Consider the following 25404-nt stretch of genomic DNA (forward strand, 5'->3'; position numbering starts at 1 on the left):
CATCAACAGAATCTCTGAAATTTTTTACGCATCACTTGGGAAGACAGGCAAACTAATGCCAGTGTACTGGAAGAAGCAAAGATCACGAAGCAATGATTATTCAACATCAAGTTCATAGGACTGGTCATGTTGTGTGGATGCCTGATTATTGTCTTCCAAAGGAACTACTCTATTCCCAACTTAAAAATGGAAAGCGTAATGCTGGTGGTCAACAAAAGAGGTTTAAAGACTCTCAAGGCAAATCTAAAAAAATATTAAAAAATGTAGTATAAACATTGACAACTGGGAAACACTGGCCTGTGAGTACTCCAATTGGAGAACAGCCTTTACCAAAGGTGTCATGGGCTTTGAAGACACTCAGACTCAGGACAAAAGGGAGAAACATGCTAAGAGGAAGGCACACTTGGCAAACCCTCACTGTGATCAACTCCCACCCAGAAACCGTTGTCCCCACTGTGAAAGGACATGTGGATCCAGAATTGGCCTCCACAGTCACTTACGGACTTACTGTTAAGACCGTGTTCATGGAAGACAATCTTACTCAGCTACGAGTGGTCGCCAAAGGAGGAAGAGGGGGGGGGCACTGCACTAACCACCCCCTTATAATTATTGTGGTGCTCTGGAGGTGATACCTGTTGAATGTTGAGCAAGTCACCTACCACTATGGCTTCCCTCTATGGAAAAATAGTTTTGCCTCCCATCATGAAGTCTTGGATAAAGGAGTCGATTTGAGGTGGTTTGGCTCTTTTAAGCAGGCCGGAGATTTTCTGCTTTCTAGCACAGATTACTCCTGCACACACCTCTGTTTGGTTTGGATCCAACCTTCCTTGTCATATTTTAAATAATTATATCCCTGTACTGAGTCTTCATTCCATGTGTGAGGCAAAGATTATTCCAAGTACAATGATGGACAAAGTGAAATCACAAAAAAATTAAGTGTGTTTGTACAGGACTGCGTATCCATTCATGCCTAATCAGACATACATGCTGGCTCTGAAAGGAATCGCAAGTTTAGAAGAAATCTTAGATTTTAAGGTAATGAGTCCCATTTTTCCAAGTGGGACTGCTGAGCAAATTTATCTCATTAGGATTAGGCTGAAAATCTAAATCTTAGATTTTTAGGTAATGAGTCCCATTCTTCCAAGTGGGACTGCTGAGCAAATTTATCTCATTAGGATTAGGCTGAAAATCTCTAAACCCTACTTGCCTATATTAGTCTGTAATGATATCAGATTTAAAGTTGCAGTCCCACACTCTTTTGAATTTTGCTGTATAAAAGAACACTGACTTAAATGGAGCTTGCATAGAGTAATTTGGGGTGATTCTGTCCACCCAGAGTATGGGAGTAGGGACAGGTCAGCTTCTATGCACAAAGTTTCCCTGGCTGGATTGACACGATGTTGGATATTGTGCTCCAGTTGCAGCAAGAAACAGAAACACAACTGGGGCCTTTTGGTTTAAATCCAATCAAAATTTAAAATATGGAGTCTAGATCATCGTGATTAATCCTTAGATATTTACTCCTTGGTTTCAAGAAAGGCACCCCATGGACATTGGTCTGATAGGACTTCTTAGGGAACCCCAGAGGGGTTAGAACATAAAATTAGAGGAAGAAAGTCGTTAAGATCACATTTTATGGTGATGACAATCTCTCATAATGAATAACCCTGAGACATCAGATTAATGTGACTGTTAAATCATTTGAAATATGGCCTTAATAGGAATAAATCAGAAGTCCTTTGTGTGTAGGATGTATGAAACCACTCCTGACAGCTGCCTGTTCAAATTTCATAAAAGCAGATGAGCTATCCAAGGCATCTTGAGAACCACTTAAATATGGAACCTTAGAAAACCTAATTGCAACCTTCTTCCCCACACACATGGAGACTGGGCTGTGTGTGTCAAGCATTTGCTGGTGGTATTTATAGAAAACTGAGAATCTGAGTTGCTTGTTGCTATTTCTTTTTGTCAGCCTCAGCACAGCACAATGCATTCACAGATTCTATTCAGATTAGGGCTAATCAGAAGATTTATTTTAAAAAAATAGTTGATCAATCTAAACCATTCCGTTCCTTAGTGAATTATTTCATTAAAAATAATAAGTCTATACTACCAACATATCTCTGTGGGTCACTTTCTGAGTCCTCCAAGTATTTGTTGTTCATGACATTATTCGTCTAAACTCTCCTACGGTACTAGCTATGTACTTAAAATTTTAAACCTTTGACCTTTTGTATCTGGAAATAATACAAAAAACACATCATGATTTAAGTTCTTTACAAGTATGCAAACCAAGAATATGACAATAAGAAAAAGATGCACTGTCATATAAGAAATGTAACATTGGGCATAATATTGCTGAAGTTTGAAACTGAACATCCAATTGGCTCAAGTTGTTATCATTTTTTAAAGTTGTTATTTTGATAGTTTGTCTTGATTTCCATACAAGATAAAAACAAACAAACAACAAATGGATAAATTTGTATATGTATATTTTTTGCAGTGCAGAAGAAAAGAATAATGTGTATTGAATACTATACTGATACGTAGTAGTTGTTGTTGTTATTATTATTGTTATTATTATTGTTATTATTATTGTTGTTATTATTATTATTATTATTATTATTATTATTATTATTATTATTTCATTACTTCCCATGAGGCATCCAGAAGCAATTTACAATACAAGAAAGACATATATAGAGCAAATGCATACAGTGGTACCTCAGGTTACATATGCTTCAGGTTACATATGCTTCAGGTTACAGACTCCACTAATCCAGAAATAGTGCTTCAGGTTAAGAACTTTGCTTCAGGATGAGAACTGAAATCATGCTCCGGCGGCGCGGCAGCAGCAGGAGGCCCCATTAGATTAAGTGGTGCTTCAGGTTAAGAACAGTTTCGGGTTAAGTACGGACCTCCAGAACGAATTAAGTACTTAACCTGAGGTACCACTGTATATAAAAACAATGGGTAGCATACAACTTAAGTTTTACTCAGAACAGACTCATTAAAATGAACGTCACTAAGGTAGGCCCATTAATTTCAATGAGTAAGAATACCACACATAAAATAATTATATTTTATTGCTGTTTTTAATGGTTTCACTGGACAAGATTCAAATATGTTGTTACATTCATGGAACAAGGCCTGCTTGTGAGATAATACTTTCCCCCTCTCCCCCCCCCCGAAATCTGCTCTGGGGGGTTAGGGGAACTCACCACAGGTTTGGGGGCAGACGGGGGTACACAGAGAGAAATCCTGTTGTATGTGTGGCCCCCATCCCCCTGTTGGGTGATGACGCCAAGGCCTGGTGCCTGTTGGAGATTCATTCCCCATGTCTGCAGTCATGGGATGGTTGTCTATCACATATACGATATACGATATGATGGTGTATGTTTTCATTCCACAGTGTGGGAAGTGACAGAGACAGGATGTTTTAGTATTACTGTGTTCCAACTGCAGCGTCACCTGGGTCTGCCATCACACTGATGTGGCCCATATCCAGGGACATGAGGACATGACAAGCAGAGTTCAAAACAGAAGCTCAGCCTTGAGGAGTAACATCTAAGCCTAATTTATTGCAAATTAAATCAAACGTAACAGAACAAAGAAAACATGGCTCCCCTCTCTGTCTTTCTCCCTCGGAGAGAGAGCTGCAAAAACAACAGCAATACAGAGCGGAAATAGCATATCTCAATTTCCTCTCAAAAGACTCCAACAATCAGTGCTGGAATGTAAACAGGCATGTGACATGTAACAATCTCACACAGCTGCAACACGGGAGGAATGGAATTCTCAACACCCCATGTGTATACCCCACTCAGCACTATGTTCAATTCAAAACATTATTATATTGTAACTGTATATGGAACCTGTGCATGTTTAGTTGGAAATAAGCCCCACTGAGTTCAGTGGGCTTACTCTTAAGTAAGCATGCAACCTCAGGCTGCTTCGAATTCAATGGGACTTCATTCCAAGTGAATATGGTTGGGATTGTGATCATTTGTAACTGCCCTCATGCAGTTTATATATATTAAAATCGCTTTTTTAAAAAAAAGATAATGCCAGTTTTGCATTATTTAACATTCTTGGGATTTGTTGTCATGCGTATCTGATTCCATGTGCAAAGGCAGCATCTGTAAATGTGGCAGTGGTTGCATTCTAATCATAGCGAAAAGCTCCAACAGATGACTAGGCTAACAGGCTTGTTTTATGTTGTCACTGTAGCAGCACTAAGCCAAGTTTTCAGCTCTGAGTAGACTTTATTATATATTTAAAAAGCGTGGTTCCACTGCCCTCTTAAGAGCTTTCATAAATTTGGATCTGACAACTCTATTCCAACTGCCATCATCAATACCAAAGAGACCTTTATTTAGGAGTGTCAGACATCTTTATAATTTCACTTTTTGATATACTGAGGATATCCCAAAGATTTCCACAGAAAATTATTGACTCATCATATCAGCCTCCAGGAACTGACAAATCACAAGCTGTACAAATAAAATAGATAAATAAGGCTGAGAAGGGCACTCTTTTTCTTTCTTTTTTTGAGATGCATGGCTAGTCGTCTTCCTTTCTTTTCCTTTTTTTTTAAAAAAATAGAAAGCTGTTCTTTGCTATAGAGTTGTTAAATGAACAAACTCTTGCTCTCCCTTTCTTCTGTATCTTGCCGCAATGATATTTCTTCACCAAAGGCAGAGTGGTTAAAATATTGTAGTTATCCAGTTTGCCTTACAGCAACGTAAATTATTCAGGAGCTTCACATTTTATTTGCTCACCTGCAAGTTATATCACATTTTTCAAATTAATTTCTGCATTAGCATATTTTCATAGAGGAGGGCTGCTACCTTTATCAGCAGAGAGGACTGCTATTCTTTTAAAGCAGAGATCTGCAAAGCCCTATCTATCTCCTAAAAACATGTACCTCCTGCACATCTAATAGCAAAGGGATGCCTGAGGAATTCACTATTTGCCCATTCTCATTTGAACTGACCAAATCTACACCTCCAAGTTTCATGCGCAGATTTCAACCTAGTTATCTGTCAACTTTCACTTGCCCAAAATGCTCCGGCACAGCTCTCAGCTCAAATATATACATTAGAATATGTTTTGAAACATATATTTTGAAAGAACTGGATGATATATCCAATGTTATCTGTATTCACAGAAGACTCACTGAAATCAATGTACATGTGTGACAAGTGCATTGATTCCACTGGGTCTGTTTTGAGGAACTCTAACGTCCTGCCACTGCCAGGGCTCTGTGGGGTGGTGTGAGGGGTCACATCGGCAGTCTGGCCACTCATGGTGGCAGCAGTGGAAGAATGGGAGGCAGGCCAACTGGGCCCAGTTCTTAACTCCAGCTCCAGGCTGGTGCAGTGATCAGGCCCAAATTAGTGTTCTATTGTTGAATGCCACCAGTTCTAGGGAACGGCTATGCAGTTATTTTGCCGCCATACCTTTCAGTACACTACTGGATCTGGTTTTCTTTAAATGAAATCATTCCTCTTGCCTCCTGATGTAAATTATACAATTGGCTTTCTCTGTCATGCCATATGACATGGCACAAATTCTTTGTTCATTTGGGCAGGTAAGGAAATTATATATTTAACTGTTATTTAAGTGTTTTCGACAGACATCAGCATTAACAGAGGAATGGTCAATGCAATGTGGTGACTGAGGAACTGAGCTATGAGCCAGAACTTTCAATAACCTCACCTCTGCTACAAACCCAGTTGGTAGCCTCAGAAAAGCTAGAAATTTCGGAAGTTGGTTTGGATCTAAGGAGTCTGGTAGCTTTTTATAAGCGGAAAGATAAAATGTAGTGGTGATTAATTTAAATGCCTTCACAATTTCTACACATTTCACTTCACTAAGCAAATATGCTTAGGGAAGGGCTGGTAGTATGTAAAACTTACAAGGGAGACTTGGAAACGAACATTCATTATCTTGACATAAAAGGTGCCATGAACTGTGGCTCACCAGACATTCTCCTCATAGGACAATAAACAGTTAAGGAGACAGCAGAGCAGTTTGGCTTGGATGAGGTGTGATGTCCAAATCCAGCCCTTTTCAAGACAGTGGCGATCATAGCTTCATAAATCACTTAGTAAGCAAGGAGAGCCCTTTCCCTCCTTCCTCAGACAGGAGGCAAACCCTGGCCAAGCTAGGGCTATCCTCATCCCCCCTCCCCACACACAAAGCAGACTGCCAGACATGTCATTGCCAGAGCCACCAGTTCTTTAGCAAACTTGGATGGCATGGTTGGTCCTCACTTTACTGTTTACTGTTGTCTATCTTTTCCATGTTGTCAGGGTCACCAAGCTTTCGATGCCTGTTAGCACATCTGCAAGCTTAATGGAGAAACTGTCGTGTGCACCACAGCCAAGCATACACCACAACCTGGTATATTGGCTACAGCATAATGTTTCTTTCAAGTCTAATTTCAGCAATGCGGGAAGATGATCTTGTGGGCACCTGGGAAAGCCTCTGCCCGTACATATGCATTCATGAGCCCCACAATGGTGACCCCTGCATTAGATACTTTTTACTCACTCTATTGCCACTGTGTCAGGGACATACAGAATCTCCCTTAATCCCTTTATATCTAGGCGTTTACATTATACACCAAGCATGGAAGCAATGTTCAGACACAAACTTATGTGAAGAGGATTTCTATTTTTCTTTTCTTTTTTAAAAAGCATTTCCACTTTGTCTTGAAGTCATTTCAAAAGCGAACCATTTTCAGGTTCAGAAACATTTAGCTAGTCTTCCGGTTATTATACAGTGCTTTTCATTTTCCCGTGCTTTTGTGTTCCTTTATCCCAGCCAGGGCAGGGGTAGGAGTGCCAAAATAGCGTGAAAGTCTGTTACCACGCTATTTACCAACCCAACTGGGAAGTTAAATAGCAGGTACTTGAGACATCATGTTGGAACATATGGTTCTTCCTGACATTCAGTGCCAGAGGGATATAGTTTATACTAACTTTCTGTGAAGAGCAAGCTATATACCTTCTGCACAAATAGCACCCCTCCTAAGCTCCTGGCAAGAGAGACTTCACTAAGTTTTGCCTGCACTGTAGAACCACAGGAGTTCTGAAGCAAAATGCTTCACAGTGCTGCATTCCACATGCTTTTACAACAAATAGAATGTATGTTTCTGGTGTTCACTGAATGTATAACCACACTCCAAACTCAGTAAAGGGATGGCAACGATTTAAGGAATGCCACATAAGGGGAAGCATATGCACGCTGGCAACTAGCAATAACATGGCAAGAAATAAAGGGATATTGGCAGTATTTGGAGACAGTCTAGTGCCATTCTGAAGCATTCAGCAAACATTAACGAATTGTCTGAGAAAGGCTTGGTTGTATATTTATTCTTCGTTACAAAGCAATTCATTTTGCTACTACTTTCGCTTGTCCTGTGGTTTCTAGTATTTTGTATTGATCTATTATTACAGATCAGGGAGGGTTTTTTTTTTTTTTTTGTCCTGCCACTTTCCTGCTGTTTTCTGCTGAATCAGAACAAATGCCAATCCACAGAAAACTGAAATAAAACATTCTCTCTCTTTTGAACTGGTTCTAAAATAGCTCCTGAATGGGCAGTCCCATTCTACTTCCTTTCCTTCTTTCCCAATCTACCCCTGCAGTTGTCCAGTTGTCTCTCCAGCTTCAAGCAGTGCACTTCTGGTTTTCTCAGCATGCTCACACTTTTAATTTTATTTAATTTTCCCTGTTTAGCGCTCATATGAAAATTGTAACCAAATGATACATGTGCAAAACATGTTCCCACTTGTTGCTTTTGCTTGGTTGTGATGATTCCAATCACAGCTTTTTTGTGTGTCTTTAATAATAAGAATTAAATAAAATTTATTGGAAGGGTCTCAGCTCCTTTTAATATGTCGAATGGTTGTCTGATTCTCTGGGTTTCTGATTCTCTGCCATGAGTGGGTGAAGCTGAAGCTGAAGACAACATGAAAGGCAGGCTGTTAGGAGCTGCCTTGAGTGACTGGGCCAACCCAGTCAGATTGGCAGCATATTAATAATAATAATAATAATACGGTGGTATCTTGGGTTACATATGCTTCAGGTTACATACACTTCAGGTTACAGACTCCACTAACCCAGAAATAGTACCTCGGGTTAAGAACTTTGCTTCAGAATGAGAACAGAAATTGTGCTCCGGTGGCGCGGCAGCAGCAGGAGGCCCCATTAGCTAAAGTGGCACTTCAGATTAAGAACAGTTTCAGATTAAGTACGGACCTCCAGAACGAATTAAGTACTTAACCCGAGGTACCACTTTAATTGAAATGGGAAAACATGGGGTCTCAGGGATCTTTCCCCAAGTAAAATCTGAGGCAAAATCACTAGTGGAAATGAGGTAAAGACTTAAAGGAAAGTGGCTGGGCCCTGAGAAACTTTGTTTACGACTTACAGAAGCACAATACATAATACAGTACTGGGATTTAGTTCTCAGAAAAGTAGGTGAAAATTTGGGATGGGGGAGATATTTATTGGATCCACATTTTAAAGCAAGTTGGCTGAATTCCCTAGAATTAGAATTTAGCTAGCAGATTGAACATGTCTCTGAATTTTGTGATGCAGTGTTGGTTCCAGAAATGTGCACCAAAACGTGTATTTTATGGTGGGGTGTGCATGCAAAATGCACTGGAGAAAAACAAACAACAAGCATGCTTTAGGCAGGAAGGAAAGGGTGAAAAATGCATAGAATTTTAGATACCAAAATTCTGTGCATTAAAAAAAAATCAAAAATCTGCAGAAAACAGGAAGGGTCAGACCTATGAGTGAAAGAGGGCAAAGCTGACCCAGAACAGAAATGAGAATTATATTCATTTGTAACAGCAAGTGGGGGCTCATACATGATGGAATCTATACTGTAAAGTTGGAGAGTATTAACCACACATTGCCCCTTCATGGATCACTGCCTTGCCGTGGCGAAGGGGCTTGAAGAACTCAGAGAAGCTATGAACTATGCCGAGCAGGGCACACAAGATGAACAGGTCATAGTGGAGAGTTTTGACCAAACGTGATCCACCTGGAGGAGGAACCGGCAAGCCACTCCAGTATCCTTGCCAAGAAAACTCCATGGACAAAGACAACAGGCATATAAAAGTTATGACGCTGGAAGATGAGCCCCTCAGGTCGGAAGGCGTCCAACATGCTACTGGGGAAGAGCGGAGGACAAGTACAAGTAGATCCAGAGCTGATGAAGCGGCTGGGCCAAAGCCGAAAGGACGCTCAGTTGCGGATATGCCTGGAAGCGAAAGGAAAGTCCAATGCTGTAAAGAAAAATATTGCATAGGAACCTGGAATGTAAGAACCATGAACCTGGGTAAGTTGGAGGTGGTCAAAAATGAGATGGCAAGAATAAATATTGACATCCTGGGCATCAGTGAACTAAAATGGACGGGAATGGGCGAATTCAGTTTGGATGACCATCACATCTACTACTGTGGGCAAGAAACCCGTAAAAGAAATGGAGTGGCCCTCATAGTCAACAAAAGAGTGGCGAAAGCTGTACTGGGATGCAATCTCAAAAATGATAGAATGATCTCGATACGAATCCAAGGCAGACCTTTTAACATCACAGTAATCCAAGTTTATGCCCCAACTACTGGTGCTGAAGAAACTGAAATTGACCAATTCTATGAAGACTTACAACACCTTATAGAAGTGACACCAAAGAAGGATGTTCTTCTCATTATAGGGGACTGGAATGCTAAAGTAGGGAATCAAGAGATAAAAGGAACAACTGGCAAGTTTGGCCTTGGAGATCAAAACGAAGCAGGGCAAAGGCTAATAGAGTTCTGTCAAGAGAACAAGCTGGTCATCACAAACACGCTTTTCCAACAACACAAGAGACGACTCTACACATGGACATCACCAGATGGGCAGCATCGAAATCAGATTGATTATATTCTCTGCAGCCAAAGATGGAGAAGCTCTATACAGTCAGCAAAAACAAGACCTGGAGCTGACTGTGGCTCAGATCATCAGCTTCTTATAGCAAAATTCAAGCTTAAACTGAAGAAAGTAGGAAAAACCACTGGGCCGGTAAGATACAATCTAAGTCAAATCCCTTATGAATACACAGTGGAAGTGACGAATAGGTTTAAGGATTTAGATTTGGTGGACAGAGTGCCTGAAGAACTATGGATGGAGGCTCGTAACATTGTACAGGAGGCAGCAACGAAAACCATCCCAATGAAAAGGAAATGCAAGAAAGCAAAGTGGCTGTCCAACGAGGCCTTACAAATAGCAGAGGAGAGAAGGCAAGCAAAATGCGAGGGAGATTGTGAAAGATACAGGAAATTGAATGCAGATTTCCAAAGAACAGCAAGGAGAGACAAGAAGGCCTTCTTAAACGAGCAATGCAAACAAATAGAGGAAAACAACAGAATGGGAAGAACCAGAGATCTGTTCAAGAAAATTGGAGATATGAAAGGAACATTTCGTACAAAGATTACCATAATAAAAGACAAAAGTGGAAAGGACCTAACAGAAGCAGAAGACATCAAGAAGAGGTGGCAAGAATACACAGAGGAACTATACCAGAAAGAAATGGATGCCTCGTACACCCTAGGTAGTGTGGTTGCTGACCTTGAGCCAGACATCCTGGAAAGTGAAGTCAAATGGGCCTTAGAAAGCACTGCAAATAACAAGGCCAGTGGAAGTGATGGTATTCCAGCTGAACTATTTAAAATTTTAAAAGATGATGCTGTTAAGGTGCTACACTCAATATGCCAGCAAATTTGGAAAACTCAGCAGTGGCCAGAAGATTGGAGAAGATCAGTCTACATCCCAATCCCAAAGAAGGGCAGTGCCAAAGAATGCTCCAACTACCGCACAATTGCACTCATTTCACACGCTAGCAAGGTTATGCTTAAAATTCTACAAGGAAGGCTCAAGCAGTATGTGGATCGAGAACTCCCAGAAGTGCAAGCTGGATTTAGAAGAGGCAGAGGAACCAGAGACCAAATTGCAAACATGCGCTGGATTATGGAGAAAGCTAGAGAGTTCCAGAAAGACATCTACTTCTGCTTCATTGACTATGCAAAAGCCTTTGACTGTGTCGACCACAGCAAACTATGGCAAGTTCTTAAAGAAATGGGAGTGCCTGATCACCTCATCTGTCTCCTGAGAAATCTCTATGTGGGACAAGAAGCTACAGTTAGAACTGGATATGGAACAACTGATTGGTTCAAAATTGGGAAAGGAGTACGACAAGGCTGTATTTTGTCTCCCTGCTTATTTAATTTATATGCAGAATACATCATGCGAAAGGCTGGGCTGGATGAATCCCAAGCTGGAATTAAGATTGCCGGAAGAAATATCAACAACCTCAGATATGCAGATGACACAACCTTGATGGCAGAAAGTGAGGAGGAATTAAAGAACCTTTTAATGAGGGTGAAAGAGGAGAGCGCAAAATATGGTCTGAAGCTCAACATCAAAAAAACGAAGATCATGGCCACTGGTCCCATCACCTCCTGGCAAATAGAAGGGGAAGAAATGGAGGCAGTGAGAGATTTTACTTTCTTGGGCGCCATGATCACTGCAGATGGTGACAGCAGCCACGAAATTAAAAGACACCTGCTTCTTGGGAGAAGGGCAATGACAGGCCTAGACAGCATCTTGAGAAGTAGAGATGTCACCTTGCCAACAAAGGTCCGTATAGTTAAAGCCATGGTCTTCCCAGTAGTGATGTATGGAAGTGAGAGCTGGACCATAAAGAAGGCTGATCGCCGAAGAATTGATGCTTTTGAATTATGGTGCTGGAGAAGACTCTTGAGAGTCCCATGGACGGCAAGAAGATCAAATACATCCATTCTTAAGGAAATCAGACCTGAGTGCTCACTGGAAGGACAGATCGTGAAGCTGAGGCTCCAGTACTTTGGCCACCTCATGAGAAGAGAAGACTCCCTGGAGAAGACACTGATGCTGGGAAAGATGGAGGGCACAAGGAGAAGGGGGCGACAGAGGACGAGATGGTTGGATAGCGTTTTTGAGGTTACCAGCATGAGTTTGACCAAACTGCGGGAGGTAGTGGAGGACAGAGGTGCCTGGCGTGCTCTGGTCCATGGGGTCACGAAGAGTCGGACACGACTAAACGACTAAACAACAACAACAAACCACACATTACACTTTTGCAGGAAGAAACAGCTGCACAATATAAGATGAAGGCGCATGGTTTGCCAGTAGTAGATGTAAAAAGGATCTAGGGGTCTTAGTAGACCACAAGCTTGACATGAGTCAACAGTGCAATGCAGCAGCAAACAAAGGCTAATGCTATTCTAGGCTACATAAACTGAGGTTAGAGTGTCCGGCTCAAGGGAAGACATAGTACTGCTCTATTCTGCCTTCATCAGACTACACCTGGAGTACTGTGTCCAGTTCCAGGCACTACAATTTAAGAAGGATATTGGCAAGATGGAATGTGTGCAGAGGAGGGCAACAAAAATAATCAAGGGTCTGGAAACCAAGCCTTATGGGGAACAGTTGAGGGAGTTGGGTATGTTTAGCCTGGAGAAAAGGAGACTAAGAGAAGATGTGATGGCCATCTTAAAATATTTAAAGGGCTGTCACATGGAAGATGCAGTAAGTTTGTTAAGTTTCTTTTCTCCTGTTCCAGTAGGACCTGAACCAATGGATTAAAGTTACAAGAAAGGAGATTCTGAAGAAACATCAGGAAGAACTTTCTGACAACAAGAGCTGTTTGACAGTGGAACAGACTCCCTTGGAAGGTGGTGGACTTGTCTTTCATTGGAGGTTTTTAAGCAGGGGTTGAATGCCCATCTATCATGGATCCTTTAGTTGAGATTAGCAGGGAGTTGGGCCATATGACCTTCAGGCCCCCTTCCCACTCAACAATTCTGTGATTCTGTGCTGACTGAATACACGGCAGCTTCCTTAATTTCTAACTTTTCTGTGGCCACCAACTGGGTTTGTAGCAGAGGTGAGGTCATTGAAAGTTCTGGCTCACAGCTCAGTTCCTCAGTCACTACATTGCATTGACTCTTCCTCTGTTAACGCTGATGTCTGTGGAAAACAGTTAAATAAATGGATTGAATGAATCACATTGAAAGAGCCGGAAACAGACTGCAAAATTCACAGCTGAACTCCAAGAAAGCTGAGCATCAATAGCCAGATAGTAAAATATACCACATTTCTTTAATTATTGCTTTCCCTTTTTGTTATGATTGCATCAAAAGGCGGAAACACTATACTTATCAATGGGGCAGCACAAAACATTTTAATAAACCAAATCAAGTCATTGGAAGTCTTGCTAAGCAAGCATATTAATAATGCTTGCATTTTTTTTTGTCACTAGGACACAGAATTATTCAGTGTCTACTGTAAATGTGTTTTCACTTAAACATTAATATCCATATGAAGGACTTTTAGTATTTGCAGCCATTTACTAATCGATGCCTCAAAATGGCTTTCATGCACCGGGCACAAATGGTGCTTTTGGTTTGTCTGCCAAAATGGTCATGACCTTGGCAATTCATTTGTGATGCGGGTGGACATTATTTCTTGACAAAATGTACTGTACTGCAGCAAGAAGTGTTTGGTTCACAGCAAGCCACAGTGGTCAGATGACTGAGGAATTCTAGATTTCAAACAGCACAGCCATGTGGTTCTCATATGATTCAATAATCATTTAGTTATCCATAAGCCTGGGCCAATTAACAGACACACATTTTTAGGACTACTCGCCTGGGAAGATGCGTGGGATAGAAGTCATTTTAAAGTGACAGAATAAAATTCTGAAAACTCTGTTATGAGTAAATCTGTCTTACTATTTATAAACACCAGAGGTATTCACAGGCATCATGATTTGCCTTGTCTTTGTACCTGTGTATTATTATTTTTTAGTTAAAAGAAGTATGATCTGTTTCTGAGTCACTTTACTTTCTCTCTAGTTTTATCTGTGTTGTGGAGCCTGTGCCACTCTGAATTAAATGCAGGTCTGTGATTGCCATTCACTATATTGGCGAATACAGAAAAAAACCTATAACCTTTCCACCTTTGGGCTGAAGTGGATCAAATTTACAGGCGAAGAATTCCCCCCATCACAGGGAGGTTAAGGCTGTCAAATTGCAGGCAAATATATCCAGGGGCTTTTTGTGGGGTGAAGTAAAAAGGTTTTGTTTTCCTTCATAATCCCTTATGGGGGTGGAACATGGTTTTTTATTGCTCTTTGTCACCTAAAAATAATTTAGAGGTAGTCAAATGGTGGGTATTCTTACTTGTACATTTTTAAAATGTCACCTTTCCATCACCTCTGCTTCCCAGAGATTGTGTGTGTCCTCTGATACCTTTGTTTGTCCACCGAACCACCCTGATTTGCTTTGTTATTTGGCTTCTGCACAAATAGACTTTGGTCTTTCAAATTTCAGTGGCGCCCCTTTGCAAGGCCAAAATTCATCACCTGCCGCCGCCTCTCTCCTTCCATTCTGCTTGATTCACTACATCATAGTTGTGATGCCCGAAGTCTTGGCGCCTAGTGTGGTGGGACCAGTTGCACTGCCCTAAATCTGCCTCTATTCTGTACAAGATAGACAGGACATCTGTCCATTATGGCTAACTGCTTAACAAGTGCAAGTTACCACCACTTAACACTGTAGCCAGCATATGATAGACAAGCGCGGGTGAATCAGATTTAAGCCTGTTTCACTCGTGCATGTACGTCACTTGACCATTCTCCATTTCCTGTTCATTGACAATTGACCAGCAACTGAATATTTTACTCCTGACAGTTTATTTGATGCAAAAGTTCCTGTAGTGGGGTTATAGCTGCTACGACTCACACATGCATACCATCTCTTGATTATGCAACCATTGATGAGCATGCATGTGTGAATCAGGTCTTCTGTAAATTCTGTCCATACCAGAAGTTAACTGGGAGATACGGAGCCTGTCTGCAAGTGGGGTACCAAAGAAGGAGCAGGAGGGAGGAGTGGGTCAGTGTCCTGGGAGTACATGTGGGGGAGCTGCAGAATATCTTGTGCTGGCCCTGAGTGATTGGTAGTTTGAAGAAACAAATAAGACATAGCCAAGATGTGCTTATGCCCTTTTAAGGTGCATTTGTTCTCATTGGATCCTACTGTGAAGTGATCTTCTACCACTCCCAGTTTAAATCCCGAATGCCATGTTAGATTAGAGTGTGCTACGAATCAAGAAGTTTCCAATTCTCAGCATGGCTCTCTGAAGTACTCATTCGGCAGCCTTTGGCAAACCATTAACTCAACCCACAATATAAGGATGTTCTTTCAATAACTAAAGCCAAAACTACAGATGAGCATTTGCTCTTTAGGAGTACTTTTGACCTTTTGCAGACTGTGTGCAAAGGAGAGCATGAGCATATTTTGACCTAGGACATATTTCCTGTTATAGTATCTGCCATTTCAAAGAAGCAACTCTTGTGATATTTCTTCACATCATATTCACAACATACAGCGTGGAATGCTCAAATGTGGGTTCCCCCCGAATTGTGTGATATATTGGATCATTTTATACCTTCAATTTTCCTTAATTCAAGTCATATGAATAACATTTCCTAGCCAGGGTCCTTGTTTTCCCCAAATCCGCTTCTCATTTTTAAATAAATATAACAGACCTGTAATACTATTCAGGGTTTATTAATGAGATGGGCAGCAAACCAAGCTTGCAGATTTGTAACCAGGACTAGAACCAGACCTTTCACTTGGCAACAGATGGAGATCATGTTCAAAGATGATCTAGAGCTCTGAGACACAGAGTGAAGGGGGACCCCTGGAGATTATGAGACTTTGAAAATAAAAATTAATTTTTAAATATAATTTATTTAACCTCTGGATCTGGATGTCATGAAAGACTAGTTATTTTCATCTGACATCCCACTTATAACATTTTGATGATCCACATTAAATTATTCAAAGAACCATTTCATTATTTCAAATAAAATTTTATCTCCTATCAATGTAGTTCTCAAAGAATATATTTTAAAGTCAATTTCATAGTGTATTTTTAAAGCGGCATTTATTAAAACTGTTTAAATATACCCTTTGTTTTCAGTTGCTTGACAGAAGGGAGATACTGGAAACGGTAATTGCTCTATGTGAGAATTCAGTAGCATGAGATTCTTTGAAATAGGAAGTCATAATTCCAGAATAAATCATTCTTTTCATCTGATGATTATCTCTTTAGATCTGTTTACTCTTATTAATACCTTGGATTACCTAAATTGTGCATGCAATATGCAACATCTGATTGAGCTTCACTGCTGGTCTTTCTTTATTTCATACAATGTGTTACTATTCATCTTTGTTTTAATTCCTACAAAGACAGAAAACTGATTTATTTATTTTTAAGAAAAAAATGTTGATACAGATCACAATTAAGTGTGAAATATGCAACAGATGGCGAGACTTATAATCATTCTATCAGACTAATAGTATACTGTCTGTATTTCAGATTTTGCTTTTCCCTAAAGATACTGTTGGGTTGAAGCCATATTGACAGCTGGTATGTTCCTAACGTAGTTAGTTTGATATACCTCATCTATTAAATTCTGTACAATTTCCAAAATAACAGATGACAAGTACAATTGACCACCTGGGAAATGGAATCTTCAGTCGAAAACCTGATCTGATCTTTCTTTTGTTTTGCAACAGTAAAGATGCATATTGCATTGAATGACTTTTTGCGTACTCCTCACATCCCAAATGTATGGGATTTTTCTATGCAGATAATGAGTTTTTTTAAAAAGAAAAAGACCATCTCAGAACACTCAACAGATGCCCCACCTCTTATGTTTCTTGAAAACCAAGGCAGATTTAGCAGCAACATCCTGTTTCTCATATAAACCGTACAAAACATGTTGCAGAGATTCAAATTTGTATTTTCAATCTGTTCTAAGTAGGACAAGAAACTTCACTGATAACTATACAGTGAACTCTAATCTTAGCATGAATAAAATATTAATTATCAATTTGTATAATTCTGAACAGGAAATATCCAGTCTTTATTCATTCAGTGTGTTATAGTTGGCTTGACATTTGGGTTTAGAATAAGGTTACCAGATTTTTTTCAAAGAACCCGGGGACACTTTTTTCTTTTTTTCTTTTTTTTTTGAAAATAGAAAAAAAGGTTATTAAAAAAGTTATTTTTTAAAAAAATTAAGAAGTAATACCATCTCTTCTGTGGTCTCCTCTGTCATGCGGCTTTCCTCTGGGCCCCAGCCTGCTCTCTTGGAGCACTAGCTGCCTTGGAGTAGGCTCGGGTCAGGCCTGGGTTCAGTCACATGTCCTTGCCCTCCCGGTGCTCTCCTACCTCTGTTCCTCAGCGGTAGTGGTGGCAGTGGCGCGGCAAGGCCAGGGCTCTCCTCTTTTTTCTCCTTCCTCTTTCTCTCTCTTCCTTCTCCTTCTCTTCTCCTATTTCTCCCTGCGTTGGCTCTGGGGTTTTCCTGGCCCCGGAGTGCCGCTGGGAAGTAGGCCGGATGGCTGGGCACTCTCACTCCTGGCTTGATTTGGGTTGCAGGGGTGGGGGTCAGTGGTTCCCCCAGTTGATGTACCAGGTGTCCCTAGTTCCCCCTCAGCAGTGGCGGCGGCAGCAGTGGCAGCCTCAGAAGCCCAGAGCCAGCCTGGTAGGGCAGTTGGCTCTGGCTGGCTTCAGGAGCTGCTCGCTGCTGTGGGGCCCGCCATTTTGCCTTGCCAGAAGTCCCCATATAATGTGTCTTGTGTTGTTGAACCAATCACGAAACATTCATTCCCTACTAATAAATCTACAACACTTGAAATATAAATCCAGAGACATTAAATGAAATCCGGGGACATTCCGGGGACGGATTTTGTCCGGGGACAGATTTGTAAATCTGGGGACTGTCCCTGGCCACTCAATCATTAAGTGTTTGGACCAATCACTGTTGTCCTCTCATGCAAAGGGGCACAAGAGATACAAAAAGACTGTCCATTTAACACTGCTCTCAAGGTCAGGTACATCTTCCTGGATACATAAAGCAACTTTCTTCAGAAGTTATCCCTCAACACATGGGAGGTCAAGAAAAGCTGCACAACTTCTGGGTTAGAGCTAAACGCACAGTATCTATATTGTTCATTCTCATGACAAACTCATGAAGAGGATTTATTCTCAGCCTAGTCTAATTCACAGGGCTGGATTAAGACCTTTAAAAGCCCTGAGCACTTAAAAGATTGTGGTGCCCCCATACATATCTAATTCAAAATATAAATAATAATAAACCATAAAATAAAGTTTTATTTTTCGAAGTGCAACAAAACATACTGTAAGATGGGAAATAATGTTTATTTTTGTATACTTCCACTTTATTTATACTTGGGGGGGGGGGAATCTTCTACTTTTTCTAATTGCAAAGTCTTTGATCACATCCTCAAAACTAATCTTAAATAACACATCTGCTACTATACTTAGTAGAGATAAGGCATCCAACCTGCCTTGTTGCAGAGTTCTTATGTTGGGACTTTTAATATATACGTCACGTCAACTGAGAAAATGAATGCTCAGCGGAGCAATTTGTGACCTTTAATGTCAAAAATCTGTCAATGGAAAATTTCTGTGGTGCCCCTTTTCTTGACGCCCTAAACACATGCTTATTTTGCTTACTCTAGCCTTGGTTGTGAGGATAAAACTAGGGGTGGAAAGACCATACATGTCACCCTGAGACTCTTTAAAGGAAGGACAGGATAAAATGTATAATTAAAGTTATTAAATGATTCATGGCTGCAGCATAACAAAATGTACTGACTGCATCACTTTCTAACTTTTGAAACTTGTGTGTGTGTGTGTGTGTGTATGGGTGTTAGCCTAACAATAGCCAATCACTCACTTTTCTCTGAGAAAAGTGGCATAGAGCTAATAGTTATTCCTAATTTGACAGGCATAATTATACATATAATTATACATCTGTGCTGTTTTTCCTCTTTACATTGTTGCAGTGTAAAGTAAGTGCATGGAACTTTAGACCTTCAGATTTTCGAAAGGAGTGTGGCTCTGAGTTTAAATAGAAAGGAGCTATTTACATGTGCTAGGAGGTGCGGTACATTTCCATTCTCCGCTGGATCAGATCCAGGCAAGAATAGCCTATATTTAACAAGTAAAAAATCGTTCAAAGTATTAATAAAATGTGGCTGCATGGCAATTTCAGGCTGACAGCTGCTAAGGTAGGTCAAAGCATATATTCCGCTTCCTCGGCATGACGCCCTTCTGACCTCACCAGCGCAAATCAAAAGCCACATCCAGTGTCCATTAATCCAGACGGTTCATCATAAGTAACCTCCAACATCGGAGCAGAACTGAAGGTTTGGAACTGGCTTGTGCAAATGCTGATCCACCAAACATAGCCCACCAGTGGCAAAATATGTCTTATGTTTTTGATGCCTGGCTGCAGCTGAAATATTGGGTGATGGATGCTAACCAGGAGGTCTGGTGTAGGATGCAGTCCTGATCCATTATTCTAAATTGAAGTTTTGTAAATGATTTCAGTTGTATTTCACCCATAGTCTAAAGTTCTGTTGCCCTTAATGAGGAATAGTGCTGCAGTTGTTTGCCTGCTTGCCTTGGCTGATAGAGAGAAATTCTGCTCTATAGCCCTCTGCCAAGGTGCTTCCTTCTTTATGGGTAGGATGCAGAATAAGGTAGATGCCATCGGAATCCATGTTTCAGCTCTAGATTTCCTGACAAATGTTGGATACTAGGTGCTGATGAAAATAGAAGGACCTTTAAACATTACTTAAAATAGTGAATGCCATTTGTCTGGCACATTTCATTATGCTTAGCTTTATATCTGTTTGTGAGCTCGGGAATGGCAGGTGGAAGTTGGAACAAATCTCTTAAGAAGAATCATATGAAAAGCATATAAGGCAAGATCATCGGTTTTATTGCTTGCCTTTTGAAATCAATTTTGAGAGGAGAAGGAGTAAGAAGTATGCCAACAGAAAATAATGAACAAAAGATAAGCCTTTGTTCTTGTGACTTGACTGGCTGCAGCATACAAAATGGCATAGCATCAAGATAAATGGTGAAAGGAAAAAAGTAAAAGGGAATGCTGAAAATCACAAAAGTTCCCTTATAATTAGAGAGCTGAGAAGCTACTTGAGTAGAAGCTATCAGTAGAATCAATGTATCAGTGGAAGCAAAATAGCAATCCTATTTTCCAATACTTCTACACCGAAGTGTTTAAATCAGCCAAAGCAACAATAATACTTAGCAAGAATTTTTCAGCCAAGTTGTGAATAAAGATGTCAAGATCAGACAAGGAGATGATAGTGGAATACAGTGGTACCTTAGGTTAAGAACTTAATTCGTGCTGGAGGTCTGTTCTTAACCTGAAAATGTTTTTAACCTGCAGTACCACTTTAGCTAATGGGGCCTCCCGTTCTCATCCTGAAGCAAAGTTCTTAACCTGAGGTACTATTTCTGGGTTAGCAGAGTTTGTAATCTGAAGCATCTGTAACCAGATGTACCACTGTATAATGGTAAGTTCACATATTGTGCTAATTGTTTGGTGACTCCAACTTCGTATCTTCTTCCTGTGCTTGTTGCTGTTATGAGAACTATGTCCCAGTTGATCATGCTTTGTATATACACTTCTCTGTTTTGATTCCTGATATTTCTAGTGAAAGGGAAGAGAGATTGCAAGTCTACCTGAAACTATGGGGATGCTTCCATTTAGAGGAGCCACGCGACCATGCTACATACGAGAGCCAGAAGTGGGTTTTCATGGGGACAGCACGAGGGTAAAAAAACCCACCACCACACACTCTGACACAATGCTTTAAAGTATGGACCTGTGCTTAAAAACAAAGCACAAAAGGTAGTCAGGATGAGCCCTGAGTTTTCATTAGCGAAGGGGAAAATAGCTCAGAGACGGTCAATAGTAAATAGTTTAGTAACTACAGTTTTCTGTAGCCTTAAAACCAGTCTTTGGGTGCATTCGTTGTGCAGCTCAGCTGTGTCTGAGTTGAGATTGGTGTCTAGGATTTGGATGAAAAGTAGATTAAATTTTAAGGGGCAGTTGAAAACACTCTGTGGGGGGAAAGGGGGGCTTTGTGCTTTTTTGATAACAGATGTAAAAGCAAAACTAACAAGACTTACCCAACATTACGAGCTGGGAGAGGACTCTTGGCAATCAAATTAACTTTTTTCCACCCTGAGATTTCTCTTAGTAAGACTACCAGTCTGATTCACGACTGAGCCAGCAGAAGAGTTCATCCATCACTACACAGGATGTCTGTAGCTACATCATTACAAGTCTGTCTGAACACTGTCACAGCTGTGAAATTCTTTATTATGCTGTGACAGTGCAGCCTGTAGCATTCACTGTGAGAGAGAAGGGAGGCAAGCAAACCAGCTAGCCTAGCCCATCTTCCTCTTAACTTGACCACTGTTACCAAATGTGCGTGCACACACACACACACGCACACACACATTATCTCAACAGTCCTTTAATCTCCAAAATTTTGTTTAACTGGCACAACCAACTCTTGGTATGGGTGCATAACAAAGCTTGAGACTAAACTAGACAAAAAACCCCATAAATTTTACTTTACTTTTTTTTTTTGGAGGGCAACATAAGGTTACCAGATTTTTTTCAATGAATCCGGGGACACAATAAACAAACAAACAAACAAACAAACAAATTTTTAAAAAGAGGGGGGGGAGTTATTTTAAAAAATAAAGAAGTAATATCTTCTCCTCTGTGGTCTCCTCTGTTGTGTGGCCTTCCTCTGGGTCCCGGACTTACTTGGAGTGCTACCTGTGCTTTCCACCTCCCTTCCTCCCTCTCCCTCCTTGCACTGCGATCCCCTACCGGCTTCCTCGGGGGTAAGCGTTAGTGGAAACTCCCTCCTCCTGCTGCTGCCCTGCCCACCTGTCTGGGCATCTCCTGCACAGGCATCATCCAGCAGCCGCCCATCCACGGCACGGCATGCCCAGTCAGCGGGTCCGGGGCAGAGCCGGCGGCAAGCGAGCAGGAGGAGGTCACTTGGGCCGGTCCAGCTCGTCTCCTGCTCACCTCTCATCTGTGATGGCCAACGATGAGCTGGTCAACAAGCTGAGCCACCGCTTGCAAGTCGAGGAGCACAATGGTGAACCCAAGCAGCAGTCGCAGCCGCCCAAGCACCACCCAGAGCCAACTATGCTACCAGGCTGGCTCCGGGCTGCTGAGACTGCCGCTGTTGCTGCCACATTTCCTGGAGACATTAGATGAAATCCGTTGACATTCCCGGGATGGAATTTGTCTGGGGACAAATTTGCAAATCTGGGGACTGTCCCTGGGAAACAGGGATGTCTGGTAACCCTAGGGTAACAGGTTAATAGTTTTTGAAAAGATGTTTGAGCAGTTCCCCATAATGTTGCTGTGTTGCAGCTCTTTTATATATCTGGGTTACAAATGTTAGTCCTACTCAGAGTAAGCCTGTTGAAATTAATCAACCTAACATTAGTGATGCCTATTAGTTTCAATGAGACTACTCTGAGTAGGACTAGCCTTGCATAGAACCTTTTCTTTCTTAGATACATTATTTCCTTTTATAACTGGAATGAAGCCTCATTCAACCAATGCAAATTAAAATTAATCTGAAATTAACTTGATTTCATAACAGTAAGTTTTCTTTCCCCCTCATTTGTTGCGTTTCTTTTTCCCATTTAAATCATTTGGTCTTATTTTCCTTTCACTACCGAGTTCCTGGGTTGAACTCTTAACCCTCCTGTGAACTTTTAATATTTCTGCTTAGAATGGTCTCTAAAAATGGAAAAGAAAAGCATTTGTTATATAACGAAGAAGAGAACATATAACAGTGGGGTAGCTTCCTTCTTCACATATGTACTGCATAAATCTCTTACTTTGGTATCAGAGCACAATTCCATTGTCTGCTTACGTTTGATGGATTTAGTTTTCTAAGGAGGCATTACCAATCAAACTACATCACCAGGATAAGTGAATGTACATTTTGGGTGCCTCTTTGAGTGGTGAGAAATTCCAGGGGCAAGTCATTTCCCTGAACTTAGTTACCTGGAAGCTTATGGCATTTTGTAATATTTACAAATAATCAGGTTGAGCATAGATGGAGGAAGCACAGCTAAATCACTCATAGGTCCACTGCCCTCACAGATCTCTAGAAAGAGGCAGCTAGACCACCCCCACCCCGCCCAATGATGTTTGTTTACAGAATCCAAAAGGGCTAAGTTTTGTACAGCAGTCTCTCTCAGTTTCTATCTTCCTCTTCTAGATGTTCCATCATGACTATGACACAGAGTAAAGACATACCTTTGGGTATTTTGTGTCCCTAGAAAATGAAAGGGTGTCTCCAGCACTACTTCTGGCACCATTAAGCCATTAAGTCTCTCCTATACAACCAGCTTGTTCCCACCTCCACAGTGATAGAGGTTCGAAGGGTGATAGAGTGAAAGGGAACATGATGAATTGGTGCACATGGTGAATAGGAGGCTGGAAAGGCTCATGAAAGGCCATTTGCCACCAACCAGCAGCACAACTCTTTCTATGTTTCTGGAGCTGGTATACCCCAGGATCCTGCTGAACAATCTACAAAGCTGAATAACCTTTAGCTGTCTGAGTAGCTAATGCCAGAGGATTGTGGCTGTGTCCTCTGCGGTTCAGCTGCTGCTTCTTTATTCTGCCTTCATCACAGAAGAGGACTCCTTGTGTAGTACTGCTGTTTTCTTATTTTTAATCAACACTCAAGCTGCAGTACAAAAAAGTACATTATTGGAATGCGCACAACACCCCTTGGGAAACTAATTGTCTTCCTAAGCCCAGGAAAACATTGCTTCCCCTTCACCTCCTGTGCTGTCTGCCTCCATCTCACACCATAGTATTCACTACTATGAATATGAAAATCCCTTTACAGAATGGTCAACAGAAAAGAAAAATAATAATAATTGGGACCACAGGGAATGACTGCAGTTCTGTAATGGACTATATTCTTTCCTTGTTTAGGTTTTATGTGCACCTGTAGATCACAAGAAGGAACAAGCTCTACTTAAGGCCCTGGAATGTCAGAGCTAGCCAGAAAACTGGGGGGTCCAATTTAGGTGAAGTTAATTATGGCTAAATTTCATTAAACAGCAAAAGAAGATTGTTTTTGTGACTTACAACAGCTAATGTTACCTCATTGGGAACCTATATGATCCACCTCTGGCCTTTATGGAGATAAAGCAGATATTTATATTCAATTCTCTGCTGCTTATATAAACTGTAACTGTTGGTGTAAATTATTCGGTAGTGTTTGGAATGTTCTTGTCTTTTGAGTCCATTAAAATTGTTTTCTTTTAAAATGGAAAGTAGTTTGGCAAATTCTGAGACTACAACTAGCCACAATTCCTTGACTTCCAGACCACAAACCTCACCCATCTCTCATGGCATTGGTAATGGTGGTTGCTACGGTTGTGGCAGTACCAGGCTGGAGAGAGGTGTGGCAGTACCAGGCTGGAGAGAGGTCTCCTATCTCATTTTCTATTGCCCCTTTTCCTCCTTGGCAGCTGTGGAATGCAGCTGTGGCAGCATTACTAGCCAGCTGCTATTTCAGCACAACAACAACAACAACAAGAGGAGGAGGAGTTTGGATTTGATATCCCGCTTTATCACTACCCTAACAATCTCCTTTCCCCTCCTCCCCCACAACAAACACTCTGTGAAGTGAGTGGGGCTGAGAGACTTCAAAGAAGTGTGACTAGCCCAAGGTCACCCAGCAGCTGCATGTGGAGGAGCGGAGACGCAAACCCGGTTCCCCAGATTACGAGACTACGGCTCTTAACCACTAGACCACACTGGCATGGATGGAGAAGGACAGAGAAACTTACAGCAGGAGACGTTCTTGTCCAGTTTGGTGTATAATCAGAGCCAAAGAAGAATATTGGGGTATGATTAGATTAGAACACTGGAGTGGTGTGTCTAAGAATATGAGAAATTATTATTCTGAGTTAGCCATTCATCATGCAGTTTGGCAACATTATTAATATTTATTTTTTTAAAATGGGGGGGGGATTACTAAATGCCATCAAAGTCCATTCAAAACTTAAAACAGCCCTAAATACAGTTGCAACCTATGCAAACATTTTGTTTAATGATTTGTATCCATATCTGACAGAACTGTAGTTACCATTTGGGGAGGCGGGGAGGAGAAATCACCTTCATAGTCGTCTTCCTACACAAAGATACGCTGGAAATTCCAGTCCAGAAGGTATCAAAATTATGACTGGTTTCATTTTATAAAGCTGCAACAGAAACTGGTTTACAATACCAGTTATATTGGTTAGTACCAGGTGCCCAATTTAATGTTTCTGCTGTTAGAGCAGTAATACTACCAATAATGGGGTTTTATCATCCTTTGTGAAGCT

The sequence above is a fragment of the Podarcis muralis genome, chromosome 3 (assembly GCF_964188315.1).
Source record: "Podarcis muralis chromosome 3, rPodMur119.hap1.1, whole genome shotgun sequence".
Classification (NCBI taxonomy): Eukaryota; Metazoa; Chordata; class Lepidosauria; order Squamata; family Lacertidae; genus Podarcis; species Podarcis muralis.